Source organism: Sarcophilus harrisii, chromosome 2 (genome assembly GCF_902635505.1).
Source record: "Sarcophilus harrisii chromosome 2, mSarHar1.11, whole genome shotgun sequence".
Taxonomy (NCBI): domain Eukaryota; kingdom Metazoa; phylum Chordata; class Mammalia; order Dasyuromorphia; family Dasyuridae; genus Sarcophilus; species Sarcophilus harrisii.
In genome coordinates, this window is record NC_045427.1 from 348,848,236 (window position 1) to 348,867,574 (window position 19,339).

At 32.6% G+C, this 19,339-nt stretch overlaps 1 protein-coding gene across 2 annotated transcripts in view; it reads left to right on the forward strand.

Annotated features, from left to right (window-relative positions):
• FSTL4 (follistatin like 4) overlaps positions 1–19,339 on the forward strand; it is a 790,888-nt gene that overhangs the window by 347,269 nt on the left and 424,280 nt on the right. The gene's annotated exons all lie outside the window — the stretch shown is intronic.

Consider the following 19,339-nt stretch of genomic DNA (forward strand, 5'->3'; position numbering starts at 1 on the left):
GTGTGTTGTAGTGATGTAATTGTATTGAGGTATTTAAGGGAGTCTTAGACACAGAAGGCTCTCTCAGCCACAGCTCTCAGCCACAGACACTCCATCTTTGACAAGTCTCTTGGTGGCTCTCCTCCTTCATTACAGCATTCAGAAAAGTAAATATGGAGATTGAATATATATATCAACACACACTATTTTCACTTCTTTTCTTTTTTTTTATCTCTCATGATTTTTCCCTTTTGTTCTTATGTTTCTCTCCTAAAATGATTTATAAAGCAATATGTATTAAAATAAATTAATTGATTTTTTAAAAAAATAAGCAAATAACAACAAAAAAGATGAAATACTATATTGTGTTCCACATTTGGTTCCCACAGTCCTTTCTCTGGGTGTAGATGGTTCTCAACATCAGAAGATCATTGGAACTGACCTGAATCATCTCATTGTTGAGAAGAGCCACATCCATCAAAATTGCTCATCTATTGCAATATTGTACAATGATCTCCTGATTGTGTTCATTTAAGTTACCATTCCCTGCCTCCCTGAAATCATCCTGCTGATCATTTATTATAGAATAACAATATTCCATAACATTCATATATCATAACTTATTCAGTCATTCTCCAACTGATGGGCATCCACTCAGTTTCCAGTATCTTGCTACTACAAAAGGAGCTTTTTTTTTTTTGCACATATGAGTCCCTTTCTCTTTTTAAGAACTCTTTGGCATTTAAGCCTAGTAGAAACATTACTGGATCAAAGGATATGCCCAGTTAGACAACTCTTTGGACATAGTTCCAAATTAATCTTCAGAATGGGTGGATCAGTTCACAATTTCACCAACAATGTATTAGTGTCACATCTCCTTTAATATTCATCATAATGTTTTCCTGTCATCTTAGCCAATCTGAAAGGTGTGTAGTGAGTACCTAAGAGTTGTCTTAATTTGCATTTCTCTGATCAATAGTAATTTAGAGCAATTTTAAAAATAAGTAGAAATAGTTTCAATTTCTTCATATGAAAATTGTTCAATATATCCTTTGACCATTTACAGTTGGAGAATGGCTTTAATTATTTTACATTTGAGTCAGTTCTCTATATGAGGACTATTATAACCCTTGAATGTAAAAATGTTTTCCTAATTTATTGCTTCCCTTCTAATCTTGTCTACATTAATTTTATTTGTACAAAAAGGTTTTAATACAATCAAAATCATCTATTTTGTGTTCAATAATGACCTGTAGCTCTCCTTTGGTCATAAATTCATTCCTTCTCTACAGTTCTGAGAAATTATCTATCCTATGTTCTTCTTATTTGCTTATAATATCACTCTTTATGTTGATATCATGAACCCATTTCAACCTTATCTTGGTATATGTGTTAGGTCTGGGTCAGTACCTAATTTCTGCCATACTAGTTTCTAATTTTCCCAGAAGTTTTTGTCAAATAGTGAATTCTTATCTCCAAATCTCTGGGGGGTCTTTATTTTTTCAAACACACTAGATTACTAATTTTTTATTGTGACTATTTTGTCCTGTGAACCTAATCTATTCCACTGATCAACTACTCTATTTATTAGATAGTACCAAATGGTTTTGATGACTGCTGCGTATAATAGAGTTTTAGATCTGGTACAGCTAGGCCACCTTCATTAACAATTTTTAATTAATTCCCTTGAAATTCTTGATCTTTTGTTCTTCCAGATAACCTTTATTATTTTTTCCTAGTTCTGTAAAATAATCTCTTGGGAGTTTGATTGGTGTGATACTAAACAAGTAGATTAATATAAGTAATTGAGCTTGAGCTACCCACAAGTACTTGTTATTTTTAGAATTTATTAAATCTGACTTTATTTGTATGGAACGTGTTTTGTAGTTGTGTTCATATAGTTCCTGACTTTGCTTTGGCAGATAGGCTCCCGAATATTTTATATTATTGATAGTTCTTTTAACTGGAATTTCTTTTTGTATGAGTGGCTTGTATTCTTACAAATTTAGGTCAATTTCCTATGTATTTTAAAAATTATACCTTTATCAGAACTCTTGAATGTAAAAAAATATTTTACTAGTGTTTTTCTTCCCTTCTAATTTTGATTGCTTTGGTTTTGTTTGTTTAAGTTGTTTTTTTTTTTAATTTAATGTAACCAAAATTATCCATTTTGCATTTCATAATGATCTCTAATTCTTCTTTTGCCATAAATCCTTTCCTTTTCACAGATCTGAGAGGTAGACTACCATTTGTTCTCCTAATTTGCTTATAATATCACCCTTTATGTCTAATTATGAATCCATTTCAACCTTATCTTGGTGTACGTGTTAGATGTTGGTCAGTGCCCAGTTTCTGCCATACTATTTTCCAACTTTACCAGAAGTTTTGTCAAATAGTGAGTTCTTTTTCCAGAAGTTAGAGACTTTGAATTTATTAAACAATAGATTACTACAATCTGACTCTAGTCTTACGAAGGTAACCTATTCCACTGATGCACTACTATATTTCTTATCCAGCACCAAATGGTTTTGATGATTGCTGCTTTATAACATAGTTTTTGTTCTGATACAGCTAGGTCACCTTCATTTGCATTTTTCCATTAATTCCTTTGAAATTCTTGACTTTTTGTTCTTCTAGATGAACTTTGTTATTATTTTTTACTGACTTTATAAAGTAATATTTGGCATGTCACTGAATATATAGATTAATTAAATAGAATTGTCATTTTTATCATATTAGCTTGGCATAAGATATTCTTCCATGAACACTTGATTTTCTTCCAATTATTTAGATTTAACTTTATTTCTGTGAAAAGTGTTTTTAATGGTGTTCATATAGTTCCTGGCTCTGTCTTGGTAGATATACTACCAAACAAGAAAATAATTCTTTGAAACTTTCAGTTGAGTAAGGGGAAACTATTGAAGCTACAAAAGACCAAGAAATAGCAAAAAAATATATAAAGAATGAAAAAATAACAGAATTTTAAACATCTTAAAAGAAATGCAATATCTGAAGAAAAGATCAAGAAGAGAAAATACAAGAATAATTAGACTACCTTAACGCTGTGATTAAAAAAATAACCTTGACACAATAATGTAAGAAATAATCCAAGAAAATTGTCCTGGAGTTATAGAACATTAAGGAAAAGTAGAAATAGAAAAAAACAATCCTGCATCACCACCTCAAAGAGATACATTGCGGAAAATACATAAGAATATTGTTGTTAAATTTAAAAAACCCAGATCAAATAGAACATTTTACAAGAAACCAGTAAAAAAAATTCAAATATTCTTCAGTTACAGTTAGAATTATGCAGTCCTTATCATCATTCCCAGTAAAAGATCACAGGTCCTGTAATCATATATATCAGCAATCAGAAGAAGTAGGACTGTGACCAAAAATATCATATCCAGAAAAAAGTATTCATAAAATTGAATGAAAATAAATGGACATTCAATGAACTTACAGATTTTCAGGACTTTCTCTCCAGTAAACCTGAATTTAATAGAAAATTTAACATATAAGAGCCAATAGCAAAAAATTAATTGCCAGGAACTTAACAGGGACAAATTGTTTATTTTCTTTACATTGAAATGTTTCTATATGTTTAAGATTGATATAAATAATTGAATATCTCAGAAGAAAGTCAGAGTTGAGTATCATCTGACTATATAAAACAAAACTCTAGAAAAAGCTAAAATTGTAATTATTCTACAAATGAGGTACAGAAAAAGAATAATCATGGAGGCATTAGAGAGGAAGATGGCTTATAACTAAAAACATGCTCAAATCACAAATTAGTTAAATAGCGAATACTGCATACAAACAATGAAGAGTATATAGCATACTCCAATTATAAAAAAATAAAAGTGGAGAGATGTAAAAGTTATCAAAATATAGAGGATGAAGATAAGGGAGGGATTTGTGGGTGGGGAGAGCTTAAGTAGTAGCAAGGCAAGTCAACTAGCAGAATTAAAGTAGAAAAATTAGCAGAGGTAAGAAAGAAGAGATATACACAAATACTACAACAGTGATAAGAAGTAGAATTTATTAGGGAAAAATGTAGAGCTTGTAATCATTGATCTTATAGTCAAATTTAAAGATTTAATAAAGAGAGAAATATACATTATATGTTAGTCATAGTAATATTGTTTTAAATGCATGTATACATATTTATAAAGGTTATGTGTGTATGTGTGTATATGTGTATGTATGTATATATATATATATATATATATATGTATATGTAAGTACATATGCATATAGCTCTATGTATATGCATATATAGATAGGTAAATATATGAGTGGGTCTGTGGGTGGATATGAAAATATGTGTGTATATATATATATGTGTGTGTATACGAATATATGTATATAAATATATCTGTTTAAGTATAGCCTGCTTGGGTAAGATAAGAGAGGGTGAAAAAGGATAAAAGAATAAAGTTTTAAAAAGTGAACAGCAGAGAACAAAAGGACAAGCTACAAGAAATAAATGGATACACATGAATATAATTTTTATATTGTTATATATGCTTTCTTGAAATGGAAATTTGGTTATATATTTTGAATACTCCCTGATATTCTCTTGAGTACATGAAAATATTCTATTTTGTTTTTTATCTTTTCTGTCTTTCTTTTTTTCTATTCTTTTTGGTTGTTTTGTATTTAGTGAAATAAAATTATATGAAAAATAATCTATTTTTTTGATTAAAACAGGAGTGTAAAAGACCCTCATCAAGTCACCTCTGATCTAGGAATCTTAGCCTTGGAACTCACATGCTCCTTTGGCTGAGGTCTTCTAATGTCAGAGGGCATAGAGAAAAGTAATGATTCACCCAGAATCTGCCAATAGCTCATTTTTATTAAGTCAGTACATGTTATATTTGTTTTGTGCAATAACAGGAGTAGACAGTTAAATTACTTTAACAAGATTATGTTTACGTTGGACTTAACTCAAGGTTTATCCCAGTTGCTGTTTTAATTAAAATAAAGGTCCCTATATTACTCTAACTAAATGGCATTGCCCACTTAATCTCTAAGTTAATGCAGCTTATTTAAATATCCATGTGACAAACTGAATCATGTCAGTTCAAAGAGTGTTATGATTCTACCTGTATTCTTTGAGATGTTCTCTACTTGCTTTAAAAACTGACACATTAAATTTTTTTTTAAATGTTATATTTAATTAGTTGTTAAGTGTTGAGGTACATTGTTTCCTGATATTTCTCTATTCAAATCTAAGGAATCTGTATATATTTTTTTCTTTTGTTCTTTATTTCTTTCTTTTTTTCTTTTATTCTTTTTTCCCTCCCTTCCTCCTTCCCTCCCTTCTTCCCTCCTTTTTTCCCTTCCTTTTTTCTTCCCTTCCTTCCTTCCCTACTTCCTTCCTTTTTCCTTCCTTCTTTCCTTCCTTTTTCCTTCCTTCCTTCCTTGTTTTCTTTTCTTTCTTTCTTTCTTTCTTTCTTTCTTTCTTTCTTTCTTTCTTTCTTTCTTTCTTTCTTTCTTTCTTTCTTTCTTTCCTTCTTCTTTCCTTCCTGTCTCACTCCCTTTCTCCCTCCATCCATCTCACTCTTTCTCTCTCTTTTTCTTTCTTTCCCTCCCTCTTTCCTTCCCTTCTATTTAATCTGTTGCCATCTTCTTTAGAACCTTTTAGAGCCAACATCTTTTAGTTGTATTTTGAAACCCATTTAATACCAATCCAGTCATTCATAACATTTTTTGGTCCTTAGATCACAGAATATAATGTGATCTAACTGATCCTCACACTTCATAGATAGAATTGAGCTTTGATGGCAATATTTATTTGCTATGAGTCATTGACCAAATTACTCTTAATGATCTTCAGTTCGCAATCCATTGTACAAAATAAATGGGTTACATTCTATGATTTCTAAGGTCTCTTCCAGCAATGATGTCCTGTTTTTTTTTTTTCTTGTTTTTACCCACTATATGTACTATTGATATTATAACTATACCAGATAAGCAGAATAAATACATCAAATTGTTAATTGTCAGTGGTATTTAAAATAAAGCACCTCAATGCCATTTCCAGGGTTTAAGTCCTAAATGTTCTAGTCCCATTCTCTTTCATTTTCCTCACATAATTGCCATTAAAACTTCTATCAGACTTTTAAGAAGCACCATGAAATTTTTGACTTGTAATTGTGGCTACACTTTTGGCTTCAGACTCTTTTTAATTGGATAAGAAAATTCTTGCTTAGGAAACCATGCTAAGATTATGACCATCTCATCACACAGTCACCCCCCCACACACACACACACTTTTTTCATATGTATCCATATACCACTTTAGTAATGATGAGAGTTGTTATCCATCTTCTATATTATCCTGTTGGTTATACCAAAATATTTTAGTTTCTGCCTAATTCTAGTCAGTCTTATAGTTTATTTTCAAGACTGGAAGGAAATTAAATATTCAATATCATGTAATACTGAATTTAAAGGGTATTTTCTTAGAAATCGCATGAAAGATACTCAGCAAGAATATAACACTCTTCAAAATAATATTGTCCCCCTCATCTTAATATTGATATTGACTGATAGACACAGTCCACTTTCGTTTTATTTAGAAATGGTCTGTTAAGCAGCACACTATATGGTAATTAGCACAGTAACCAGACATAAACCAAGTTTCTGTACCACTGATCCTGGAAGGGCTGACATTTTTACATGACCAAGAAGATATATTGGAATACACTAGATTTAGCCCCTCTTTTGGATACTATTTCTACCCATTTTAGCATTGGATAGGGAATAACTAACCCAGATTAGAAGAATGATAGAAATGTAGCTACTATTTTTACTAAGAATCTCAAGTATTATGAGGAGCATGCATTCTTTCTCTTTAAAATCAAATACGCTCACTCAGTGTTTTCTTATAATAAAGAATTGCAAGAAATATAAATATGTTCAGTATTTGTTAGGATAAGGTTTGAGTTAATGGTGGTATGTTAAAATACATACTAGCAACTAAACTACATGTAATTGTCCAATAAAAGAATCTTTCTTTTTAATCTGTGAATCATTTCAATCTGTGTCAATGAGTATGATTTCTAAGTGAGTAAATAGATCGGAAATGAACAAAAAAAAAAATCAACCAACTTTTACTAAAGCTGCTACTATGTCCAAGGGACTGTGCTATGTGACTAGGATACAAAAAAGAACCAAAAGTTCTATGCTATCAAGGAATTTATAAACTAATGAAAGAAGAAAAAAATGTCAACACAATTGAAAATAGCAGCTGTATACAGAATATTCTCAGAATAATTAGCAACAGGAACTCACTGCAATTAAGAGGAAGTTGTAAAGTCTTCCTAAATAACATGAAGTTTTAGTTATAACTTATTAGAAAAACAGAAAGGTTAGTAGTCATAGCAGAGGGAGGAGAATATTATAGACATAGGGGACAACTTGAGAAAATGTTTGAATTTGAAAGATTGTATTTCCTCTTCTTATACATGGATTGTCCAAGAAGCCTGTGCTTCTATGTTAAAAAGGGTACTTTGGGAAGTAAGATTTTGAATAACCAGAAGTATGATAGTAAGCCAAGTTATCAAGGATTTTGAATGCCAAACAGACTATTTTTCATTCAATCCTAGACGTACTAGAAAACTACTGGACTTTATGATGTAAGTGAGGTGAAATGATCCAATCTGCTATTTAAATAAATTAATTTTTGGATGAGTTGAAGAATGAATTAGAGCTGGGAGAGATGAGGCAGAAGATCCAATAGGAGACTAATGAAGTAATCTAAACATTAAGTGATGAATGTTTGTACTCTTAATGTGGCAGTGTCAATAGAGAGAATGTGGCATATTTGGGAAATGTCTCAAAGGTAAAATGGAAAAGTCTAGGAAAAGATTGGATTTTTTGATCAGTAATAAGGACTGAAACATGATTCCTACAATGGGACCAATGGGATGGAGTGGATAGTATTATGCTCTTCAGTAATAGGGAAACTAAGAGGTATGGAGGTTTTATGAAGAAACATCAAATACATCTTTTAGATATCTAGTTTGAGATGTCTGAAAGATAATAGGAAAGATGAGATTGAAGATTAGCAATAAAATTGGGACAGGAAAGATAGATTTTAGAATCTTTAACATAGATAGCAACTCAATCCATGGAAGCTGATGAAAATAGTAGAACTCTAAGCTACAGAGTCATTATTTTGAAAAGGTCCCATCACAAGAGATAGAGAAGCGATTGTCAGATAAGTCAGAGAAGACCCATGAGAAAGTGGTGTCCTGAAAATATAGAGAAGAATGTATCAGTGGAATAAAGAATTATCAAAAAATGTCCAAATGAATTATGTGATCTTCTAGGTTTTGTTTACTTTGTAATAGGAGCTAAGCACTATGCTTTGGGATTCCAAAAATCAGTATTCTTATTTTTTAATCCATTAACTATATTATCTTCTTCATTTACTTTGCTACAACGTATATCCATTTGCATATCTTCCTATTTTTCTATGAATTGATTGTATTTGTCTGTAAATAGCTTGGGAAATATTTGTTTGTTTACTTATAGAATCAGTTGATGTAACTATTCTTCAGTTATTAGGCTACCTACTTTATTTCTTGTTCAAGTTTCCAGTTGCTCCCATAAAACATAATGCTAAGGCTATGTTGACAGAGGCTCATACTTTTCCTCAGCTTTGAACTCCCAAGTTGAAGCCCTTTGTGTCTTCTGAATTTCCTGTTAAATGATTATAGAAGGCTTACAAGTGTATGTGTTCAATCGTGTAAAGCATCATTATGATTTGAATTCTTTTGGAAGGTTTGTCTAAAGACTCTAGAACATGTCTGTGACAACAAATGGAGTTCTACCTTGAACTTTTCTCCTTTTTATAGTTTGCTTGATGCATCTTATCTTTCTCTAGAACTATTGTCTATATGGAGACTTGCTTTTAAAATTATTTTCAGATAAAAGCCTGCAAATTACTAAAATGGCCACAGACAATAAACTCCAGTCTCATCTAGAAAAAAAAGTTCTGGATTTATGTGTATGCACTATGTGTATCCCTAATGAGTTGCTCAAATCTTTCATATCCCATATTTGCTCCACATCAATCACTATCCCTTTTGTTTCTGAGTTTGTAATTAGCATCTGGACTTTTTTCAAGTCTTTTTAGAGACTGAGAATTGATTCTTCATATATGTGGAAATAAGCTCATTTTGTATATTTTCCTCTCCTTTTTCCTTTATTCCCCTACCAAAAACATTAAACATATGATTGAATGAAATAATTCTGTCATATAACCATAACATGTATCTGCTTTTCTTTTAGACTAATCAGAGTGCAAATAGACCTAAAGAAAATCCAGAGAATTCGGTTAATCTGTGGAATCCTCAAGATATTGTTCAAAAATTTACATTTTAAAACCCTACTGTACAGATACAAAAATTGATTGGACTTAGTCCAATCCCTCCTCTAAGAGAACATAAAAATCTAATGGGAGAAATACACAAATGATTAGTTAGAGAACATAAGCTAAGTTATAGAGATTCAAGAAAGGTGTTTTGGAGACACAAAGTGATCTAAATGATATTCACAAAGTTATACAAGTAAAAAGTAGTATGATTTATATCCATACATTTTACACCTATGGAAATGCCTTTTCTGCTTATATATGGTTGCTTCTGAGTGATAAAGTTCATGCCTTTCTGGAAAAGCATAGAGCTGACTACTTAACTTCATTGATCTATAGAAGAAAATAAAAAAAAACCCTCCAATAAGCATTTTTATGATTTTGAAATTTTAATTTCAGTCTACTTGCTGTTAACATTAGATATTTGACAAAGAATTTTCTCTCAGTTTTTTTACCTATACATACACAAACTAAAACATCACCTTCCACATCTCCATCTTCTGTATATTGTCTTTAACATTCAATTTTGAGTTCGCTGAGATCAGGGATTGTTTCAGTTTTGTTTTCATTTTTTATTCTCACTCAAAGGCACATTGTTTGCCATATGCTTAGAACTAAGAAATATTAGCAAACTGACTGAAATAACTATGGATCTCCTATCCCTCTCCCTTTTAAAAGATTGTACCAACTGCTTAGAATACATTTGATTTTTCCCTCTTCCTCTTAAAATTCTTATCTTCCTTCAAAACTATGAACAACAGAGGATCTCCTCAATTGGAATGTCTTTTTTATTAACTGCTATATTAATACTGTATGAAAGTACATGATTAATAAGCCCAAGTATCTTAAGATCAACTGTTTTATATCTATCCATTATAGTTTCAATGGAGAAAACTGGAGAAGTATAAAATTTGTTCTCACTCCTAGAAGACATCACAGCCTGACTTGGAACGTAATAAAAAAACACAAATAATTAAAGAATGTCATCCAATGCTAGATGTTATGTACTGGAAGTATCAGAGGAAATCAATGATTAGTACAGTCTACTGTGGACAGGGAAGAAATTTCTGAGGACAGACGAAGTGAGCTGGCCCAAATGATAGGAACAGGTTTGTTTTGTTTTCTTAGATATTTGCGGCAAGAGATTTTCTTGTAAATCCCACGATGACTACACTTCACTGAAATTCATGATGTTTCATCTGCTTTCATACTTCAGGCACCTGTAATTTAATTGGTATCTCACCTACCTTGATGAATGTAATTCCCTTGTGCTTTAGAAGATTATATTACAGAGATTTTTTACCTACCATGAATAGAATTTTAAAAAGACCTTACCTGCAAGTACTACTCTCAAGAGACATCTCAAAAGATGGCAAATGCTTTGAGGGAATGAGTACCATGAATGAATACTGCTTAATTTAACCCTGTGCTGTTTTCTTAGAATTTTATTCTAGACAAATGTTTAGCCTTTTAAAATTTCACAATATCTTGCCACCTCTGGGAGCCAAGATGGTGAAATAAGCAATAATCTCTGTAATACTCCTATATTCAACTCTAAACAACTATGAAATAATAACTCCAAATAAGTCCTGAAATAGCAGAACCAGCAAAAAATGGGGTGAAACAATTTTTGAACCAAATAAACATAAAATCAACAGGGAATGTGTATTTCTACTAAGGTAAAAGTGGAGTGCAGTTTTAGACAGGAAGCTTCCTAGCAAGCTAGCAACAACCTCATTTCAACAAACAAGCAGAAGATCCTGATTCTTAGTGTGGTGGAGCAGGCAAACGCAACCCAGGACCTTCCATAAATTCAACATAGGAAGGAAATATAGCTCCGAGAACCTTCATTTTCTCCAGCTTATCCCTGGACAAATAGACAACTTCCAGCAGCTAGCTCACTTGCTTTAGTATATCCCCAGGAAAATGTGGAAACGGCTCATAGGCTTCCAGCAGTAGCACTTAGCACCAACCCCAGCCCTTCAATGCATCAACAGACTAGAGGGACCCCCATTATCCTCCAGGCAAGATCACTGCCCCACCAGGTAAACAACTAGGGTCCGAGGCTTTGTCTTAAGAATTTTAACAGAGTGCTCTTTCTAAGCCTAGAGCCGAGTTCAGATTTTTATAAAATGGAAATGATGAGCCAAAAACAATAAAAAAAAGAATCTGATTTTTCCTGAGATGAAGCCAAGATGGCAAAATGAAGCCAGGAAGCTGCTCAAGCTCTTCCAGTTTCCCTTGAAAACCATATGAAACCCAGCCCCTGAACAGAGTCTAAAAGAATAAAACCCTTCTCCAGTTCAAGATAGACTGGAAAAACTTCAAAAAAGGTCAGTCTCACCAGGGCGAAAAGGGCGTTCAGCCCAGCTCAGACAGACTCAGGGAAAACCAGTAAGGGGATCATAATCACAGCAAATCAGCAAATGAGACACACAGTTCTGTCTTAGTAAAAGAATCGATCAGTGAAACAGTGTCCAACCTCAGCTCAGAAGCTTAAACTCTAGGAAAGTAGGCAAAGCTACCCACTGCAAACACAAGGGGCCCTGTACTAAAAGCCAAACCCCAGACCTGCACAGGAAGCTTGGAACAGTGACCCCTTTACTCCAGGTGCAGAGCTTGAATGTAACAGGTAAAAACAGTAAAAGGAAAGAGAATGAGTAAGAAAAAGAAAAGTAACTTGACCATAGAAAGGCACTACCATTATAGTGAAGACCAAAGCACCAACTCAGATAAGTACAAAATTCCACAGAGGAAATCTCAAAGAATGATATTGAATTGGTCTCAAGCCCAAAGGGGCTTCTTGGAAGTACTCATAAAAGACTTTGAAAGGTAAATGAAAGGGAGAAAAAAATGAGAAAATGAATGAGAGGCATGTAAAAGAAAGCCAACATGTTGGGGAAAGAAGGCAATTCCTTAAAAAAAATACAATAGGCCAAATGCAAGAAAAAAAAATCCATTGAAGAAAACATCTCAAAAAGGAGAATTAACCAAATGGGAAAAGAATTGCAAAAGTTAACTGAAGTAAATCACACATTAAAATTAGAATGGAGGAAATGGAAGCTAATGACTCTAAGAGACATGAAGTCAAACTAAAAAGAATAAAAAAAAAAAAAACTGGAAGTAAATGTGGATTATTTCAATAGAAAATCAGCCAACCTGAAAAATACATCCAGAAGAGACAGTTTAAAAAGTATTGGTTCACCTGTAAGCCATAACCAAAAACCACCTGGATAGCATTCTTTAAGTGATTATCAAGGAAAACTGCCCTTACATTCTAAAAAGGGAGGGAGAAATACTCATTGAAAGAATCCATTGATCAGCTTTGGAATGAGATCCCACAAGGATAAAGCCCAAGGAACATTGTTGCAAAACTACAAAACTACAATCTCAAGGAAAATATACTGCAAGTTGCCAGACAAAAACAATGCAAATTTCAAAAAGCAACAGTCAAAATTACCTTGGATCTAATTCCTTCTACAATAAAGGATCAAATAGACTGGAATACTATATTCTGGAAGGAAAAGGACTTGGAGTTACAACCAAGAATTAACTACCCAGCAAGAGTAAGCATCATCTTTCAGAGGAGGAGAAGGCTCTTCAATGAAGTAATAAACATTCAATGACTTCTCTTGAAAAATCATAACTAAATAGAAGATTTAAACTACTGAAGAGAAGTATAAAAAGTAAACGAGAAAATATATAGATTATTTAAACCTTAAACCATCTTTTCGTATCTCTAGATTCGAAAACTATAACTCTTGAGAACTGTATCTGTCAATGGGACAGGTGGAAGACATCACATGCATGGAGTGTATGGTTATGAATGAATTCTGATGTCATGATATCAATTTTAAAAAAGACATTAAGGGGTGGGAAATGATTTGTATTGGAAGAAGAGGAAAGGTGAAGTATAATGGTAAATTAGTTGACATGAAGTGGCATAAAATATCTATTATAATTAAGGGGAAAGAAGGCAGGAGGATGAGCACAGTCTGAAGCTGGACTTCATTAGTTTTGCCTCTAAGAGAATAACTTAATCATTCAGCTAGGTATATAAATTTATCTAATCCTATAAAGAAACAGCAGGAGAAAGAAGACAGAAAAAGGAGCAATTTTAAAGAAAGCATGGCAGAAAAACTGATTAAAAAGATAAGAGAAGGGGAAAGGTTGATAGAAGATAAGGTAGTGGTCAGGGTAGGTTAAAAAAAAAACCCAACACTACTAAGAGAAGGAAGAGGGGTAATAGAAGTTAACGTAATGAGTAGGATGGGTCAAAAAAAAAACATAAGGGCAGGATGGAAAGACAGAAGAAAAGTATATACAGGGGGAAAATAAGATCGAGGGAAATGTAGAGCTGGTAATCATAAACTGTTAATGGGATGAACTCTCCCACAAAATGGAAACAAAAAGCAGGATCACACAATATGTTGTTTACAATAAAGAAGTTTGACATAGAGAGAAACATACAGAGTAAAGGCCAGAAAAGAATTTATTATGCTTCAGCTGAAGTGTTAAAAAAAAAAAAAAAAAAAAAGCAGGGGTAGTAATTCTGATCTAAGATACAGCAAAAGTAAAAATAGATCTAATTAAAAGAGATAAGGAAGGTAAATTAATCTTGATAAAAGGTATCTTAAATAATGAAGTAGTAATGATATTAAATGTATATGCACTAAATGTATATAAATTACTAAGAGAATATATTAAACAAGTTACAAGAAGAAATAGACAGCAAAACTTCATTAGTGGGGGAACTCAACCTTCCCCTCTAGGATTCAGACAAATGTAATAAGAAAATAAACAATAAAGAAACTAGGGAGGTTAATAGAATCCTAGAAAACCTAGATATGATAGATCTCTAGAGAAAACTGAATAGGAACAGAAAGAAATACAATTTTTTCTAACAGTAGATGGTAGCTGCACAAAATTGACTAAGTATTAAGGCATATAACTATCACAGTCAAATGCAGACAGACAGAAATAGAAAACACTTTTATTTTCAGACAACAATGCAATAAAATTATATTGAATAAAGGGCAAGGGAGAGATAGACTAAAATTTTTAAAATAAATAATCTATTTCTAAAAAAAAATGAGTGGATCAAAAAACAGATTAGAGAAACTCCACAATTTCAACCAAGATAATGACAATAATGAAACATACTCAAACTTATGGCATACAATTAAAGCAGTTGTTAGGGGGATTATTATATTTCTAAATATAAATAGTAACAAAATAAAGAAATAGATCAATGAATTGGTCATGCAATTAAAAAAGCTAGAAAAGAATTAATTACCAACCCCCAATTAAATGCCAGATTAGAAATTCCGAAATAAAAATAGAGATTAATAAAATTTGAAAGTAAGAAAACTATTGGACTAATAAGTAAAGCTAAGAGTTGGTTTTACAAACACATCAACAAAATAGATAAACCTTTGGTTAATCTGATTAGAAAAAGGAAAGAAAACAATCATCAGCATTACAAATGAAAAGGGTAATCTTATCACCAATGAAAAAGAAATAAAAGTAATAATTAGGAGCTATTTTGCCAAATTGTATGTCAGCAAATATGACAGTTTGACTGAAATGGGTGATTATTTACAGAAATATAAATTGCCCAAATTAACAAAAGAGGAAATATATTACTTAAACAGAGCCATTTTAGAAAAAAGAAATTGAATAAGTTATTAATGAACTTTCTAAGAAAAAATCTCCAGGACCAGATGGGTTCACAAGTAAATACTAACAAACCTTTACAGAACAATTAATTTCAATACTTTGTAAATTATTTGTAAAAATAGGCAAATAGGGACTCCTGCCAAATTCCTTCTATGACACAAATATGGTACCTAAACCAGAAAGAGCCAAAAATTGAAAAAAAATTATAGACCAATCTCCCTAATGAATATTAATGATAATTTTTAAAATAAAATATTTGTAAAATGATTATAGCAACTCATCTACAGGCTAATACTCTATCATCAAGTGAGATTTATATTAGGAATGCAGGATGGGTTCAATATCAGGAAAACTATTAGCATATACGACCATATCAATAATGAAATTAACAGAAATCATATTATAATTTCAATAGATGCAGAAAATGGGTTTGATAAAATACAGCATGCATTAAAAACACTAGGGATCATAGGGATAAAGGGAGTTTTTCTTAAAATGATAATCAGTATCTATCTAAAACTTGCAGGAAGCATTATTTGTAATGAAGAGAAGCTGGAAGCATTTCCAATAAGATCAGAGGTGAAACAAGAATGCCCCTTATCACCACTATTATTCAACATTGTACTAGATTGCCTTTTGCAATAAGAAAAGACAATTAAATTAAAGGGATTAGAACAGGAAATGAGGAAATATAACTCTCACTCTTTGCAGTTGATATGATGATATACTTACAGAATTCTAGAACTTACTAGAAACAACATCTTTAACAAACTTGTAGAATACAAAATAAATCTATACATATCAACAGCATTTCTGTATATTACTGACAAAGCCCATCAGCAAGACATAGAAAGAGAAATTCCATTTAAAATAATTATAAACAAAATAAAATATTTGGGTGTCTACCTGCCAAGACAAACCCAAGAATTTTATGAACATGATTACAAAACACTTCTCACACAAATAAAGTCAGATCTAAACAATTGGAAAAATATCAATTACTCATGAGTAGACCGAGCTAATATAATAAAAATGGCAGCTCTGCCTAAATTGATCTACTTGTTCAGTACTATACCAATCAAACTACCAAAAATTTTTTTATAAAATTAGAAAAAATAATAACAAAATTCAGACCTGTCTTAATCTTGTATTTGATTTTCTCCCAAATGCCAGATCTCTCTTTTTAACAAAAATTGCTTGGAAAACTGGAAAATAATGTCAGAAACTTGACATAGGCCTACATCTCACATCCTATACCAAAGTAAGATCAAATTGATACAAATTGATTTAGGCATAAATTGTGATACCATAAACAAATTAGGAGAGCAAGGGATAATTTACCTTTCAGATGTTTGGAGAAGGGAAGAACTAAAGAACTAAAAAGAACTAAAGAACATTATAAAAGAGAAAACAAACAAGTTTGATTACATCACACTTTTCAGATTGGCTGAGATGACATGAAAAGATAATGGTAAATGTTGGAGGGGATGTGGGAAAACTGGTATATTAACGTATTGTTGGTGGAGTTGTGAAATGACAGAACCATCTGGAGAGCAATATGGAACTAGGCCTAAAGGCTACCAAACTGTGAATACCCTTTGACCCAGCAGTGCCATTCCTGTATCTATATCCCAAGGAAATTATGAAGGAAGTAAAGGACCCACAAGGGCAAAAATGTTTGTAGCAGCTCTTTTTTGTGGTGGCAACAACCTGGAAAGATGCTGAGTAAAACAATGCATTGTACACAATAACAGCAAGAATATGTGATGAGCAACTATGAAAAATTTGATTCTTCCCAGTGTTTCAGTGAGCTAAAGCAATTCTAAAAGCCTTTGGAGAAAATGCTATCTGCATCCAGAAAAAGAAATATCGAGATTGAATGTAAATTAATACATGCTATGTGGAAGAAAATGCTCAGTTTGGCTGGGCAAGTTATTCTTCACTACATACCAAGTTCCTTTGCCTTTTGGAATATCAGATTCCAGGTCCTTCAATCCTTTAATGTGGAAGCTGCTAGATCCTGAATGATCCTTATTGTGGCTATTGAATTGTTTTTTTTCTGGATTCTTGTAGTATTTTTTCTTTGGTCTGATAGTTCTGGAATTTAGCCACAATATTTCTTGGAGTTTTAATTTTGGGATCTCTTGTAGATGATCGATGAATTCTTTCCAACGTCTATTTTCCCTTCTGTTTCTATGACATCTGAGCGGTTCCCTTTGATGATTTCCTGGAAAATAGTGTCTAGGCTCTTTTTTTTTAATCATGTATTTCGGGAGTCCAATAATCCTTAGATTGTCTCTCTTAGATCTATTTTCCAGGTTGTTTGTTTTCCTTGTTAGGTATTTTATGTTTGGTTTTTTTTTCTGTTTTTGTTTTTTTTTGTTTTTTGCTTGACTTTTGTTTTTTGCTTGAATCTTGTTGCCTTATTGAGTTATTCATTTCTATTTGTTCGATTCTGAATTTTAGTGTGTTATTTTCTTCCTTCACTTTTTAAAACTTTTTTGTATTTGTCCAATTGAATTTTTGAATGAGTTGTTTTGTTCTATGGAATTTTTTTCCATTTCACAAATTCTGCTTTTTAAGGAGTTATTTTCTTTTTCGATTTCACAAATTTTGTTTTTTATGAAATTATTTTCTTTTTCTGTTTCACAAATTCTGTTTTTCTGGGATTTGCTTTCTTTTTCCAGTTTATCAATTCTATTGTTTAATGAATTATATGCTTTTTCTATTTTAATATATCTATTTTGTGTTGCCTTTTCCAAACTCTGTTGCAAGGCTTTCATTTTCTTTCCCCTTTTTTCTTCTACTTTTCTTTTCAGATCCTTTTTAAGTTCTTGTAGGAGAGCTTTGTGTGATGGTGACCACATTATTTTACCCCTTGGGTCTTCATCTGGAGACAATCTGCCTTTAGTCTCCTCAAAATTTGAAATTTATTCTTCTCTTTCACTGTCAAATTTATAGTTCTTTTTGCTTTTTTATTTTTTTTAAGTTAAGTTAAGGTCTACCTTTAGGGTGGAGAGGTTTTCCAAGTGGCCATAGCTACGCTGGGTCAGTGCTGATTCACTCTTGGTGCTGTGTTTGCCACATGGAATCATTAGCAATGTCCTGGGCTCTGTGCGTCTGCCCTGGTATTTGTGGTTGGAGTCTGCTCAGCAGACTCTTAGACCGTACTGCTCTGGGGCTCTGAGCTGTCTGCGCTGGCATTTGTGATCAGCTGCCCGGGCCTCGCTGTCTCTCTCCCACTTCTTATTGAAACAAACTTTCTCTGGTCCACTTACTTCCACAAACTCTCTGCCCCACTGAAGTAACACCATCACACTAAGACTGCTCTGCCCCCAGGCTCTGCTCTATCTGCACTAGCATTTGTGATCAGCTTTTTTGTACTTCACTGCCTCTCTCACTTTTCTGACTAAAACAGATCTTTTCTGGTCTGTTTTCTCCCACAAATTTTCTGCCCCGTGATTCTGAGCTATCTCCATTGGTGTTTGTACTGGTTGCCCTGGCTGCCTCCCTCCCATTTCCCATATAAATAGATGTTTTTTCGTGATTTTTGATATTATCTTCTGCTGATAATTTGTTGCATTCCCAATATTTGTGGATTCTGCCCATCCAGAACTAATTCAGATGCTGGATTTTTTTAATTATTGTGAGAGTTGTAAAGAAAGTCAGAGAGAAATGTGATTTCTCTGCCATTTTGGCTCCACCCCCGCAAGTCTTCACTCTGCTTTAAATGTCTTTCTTGTAAACTACATTGTATAGACTTGGGGTTTTTAATCCCATTTGCTATTCACTTCCATTTTAAGGGTGAATTCATCCCATTCATATTCACAGTTAAAATGAGTACCTCTGCATTTCCCACCATTTTATTTTCCCAAGTATTACTATACTATTTTCTTTCCCCTTTTTCTTTTCCCCAGTGTTTTGCTTCTGATCACCACTTCCTCTCAAATAGTCCTCCCCTTTTTACAATCCCTATCCACTTCTTTATCCCTTTTTTTTTTTCCTGTTTTCCCTTCTATTAGCCTCTTCCCTCTCCTTTTTGCTTTCCCTTCTTACTTATAATTGGGATGAGGCATGTTTTTTATGAAACTAAATATGTCTGATATACTCTTTCTTTGAGCGAAATCCAATTAGGTTAAAATTCACACAATGTCCATCCCCCTCCTTTCCTTCCCTTAATTGTAATACGTCTTTTTTCCCTCTTCATGAAATGTAATTTGCCCCGGTTTATCTCCCCTTCCCTCTTCTTCTATTATAATTACTTTTCTACCTCAGGTTTCTTTTTTA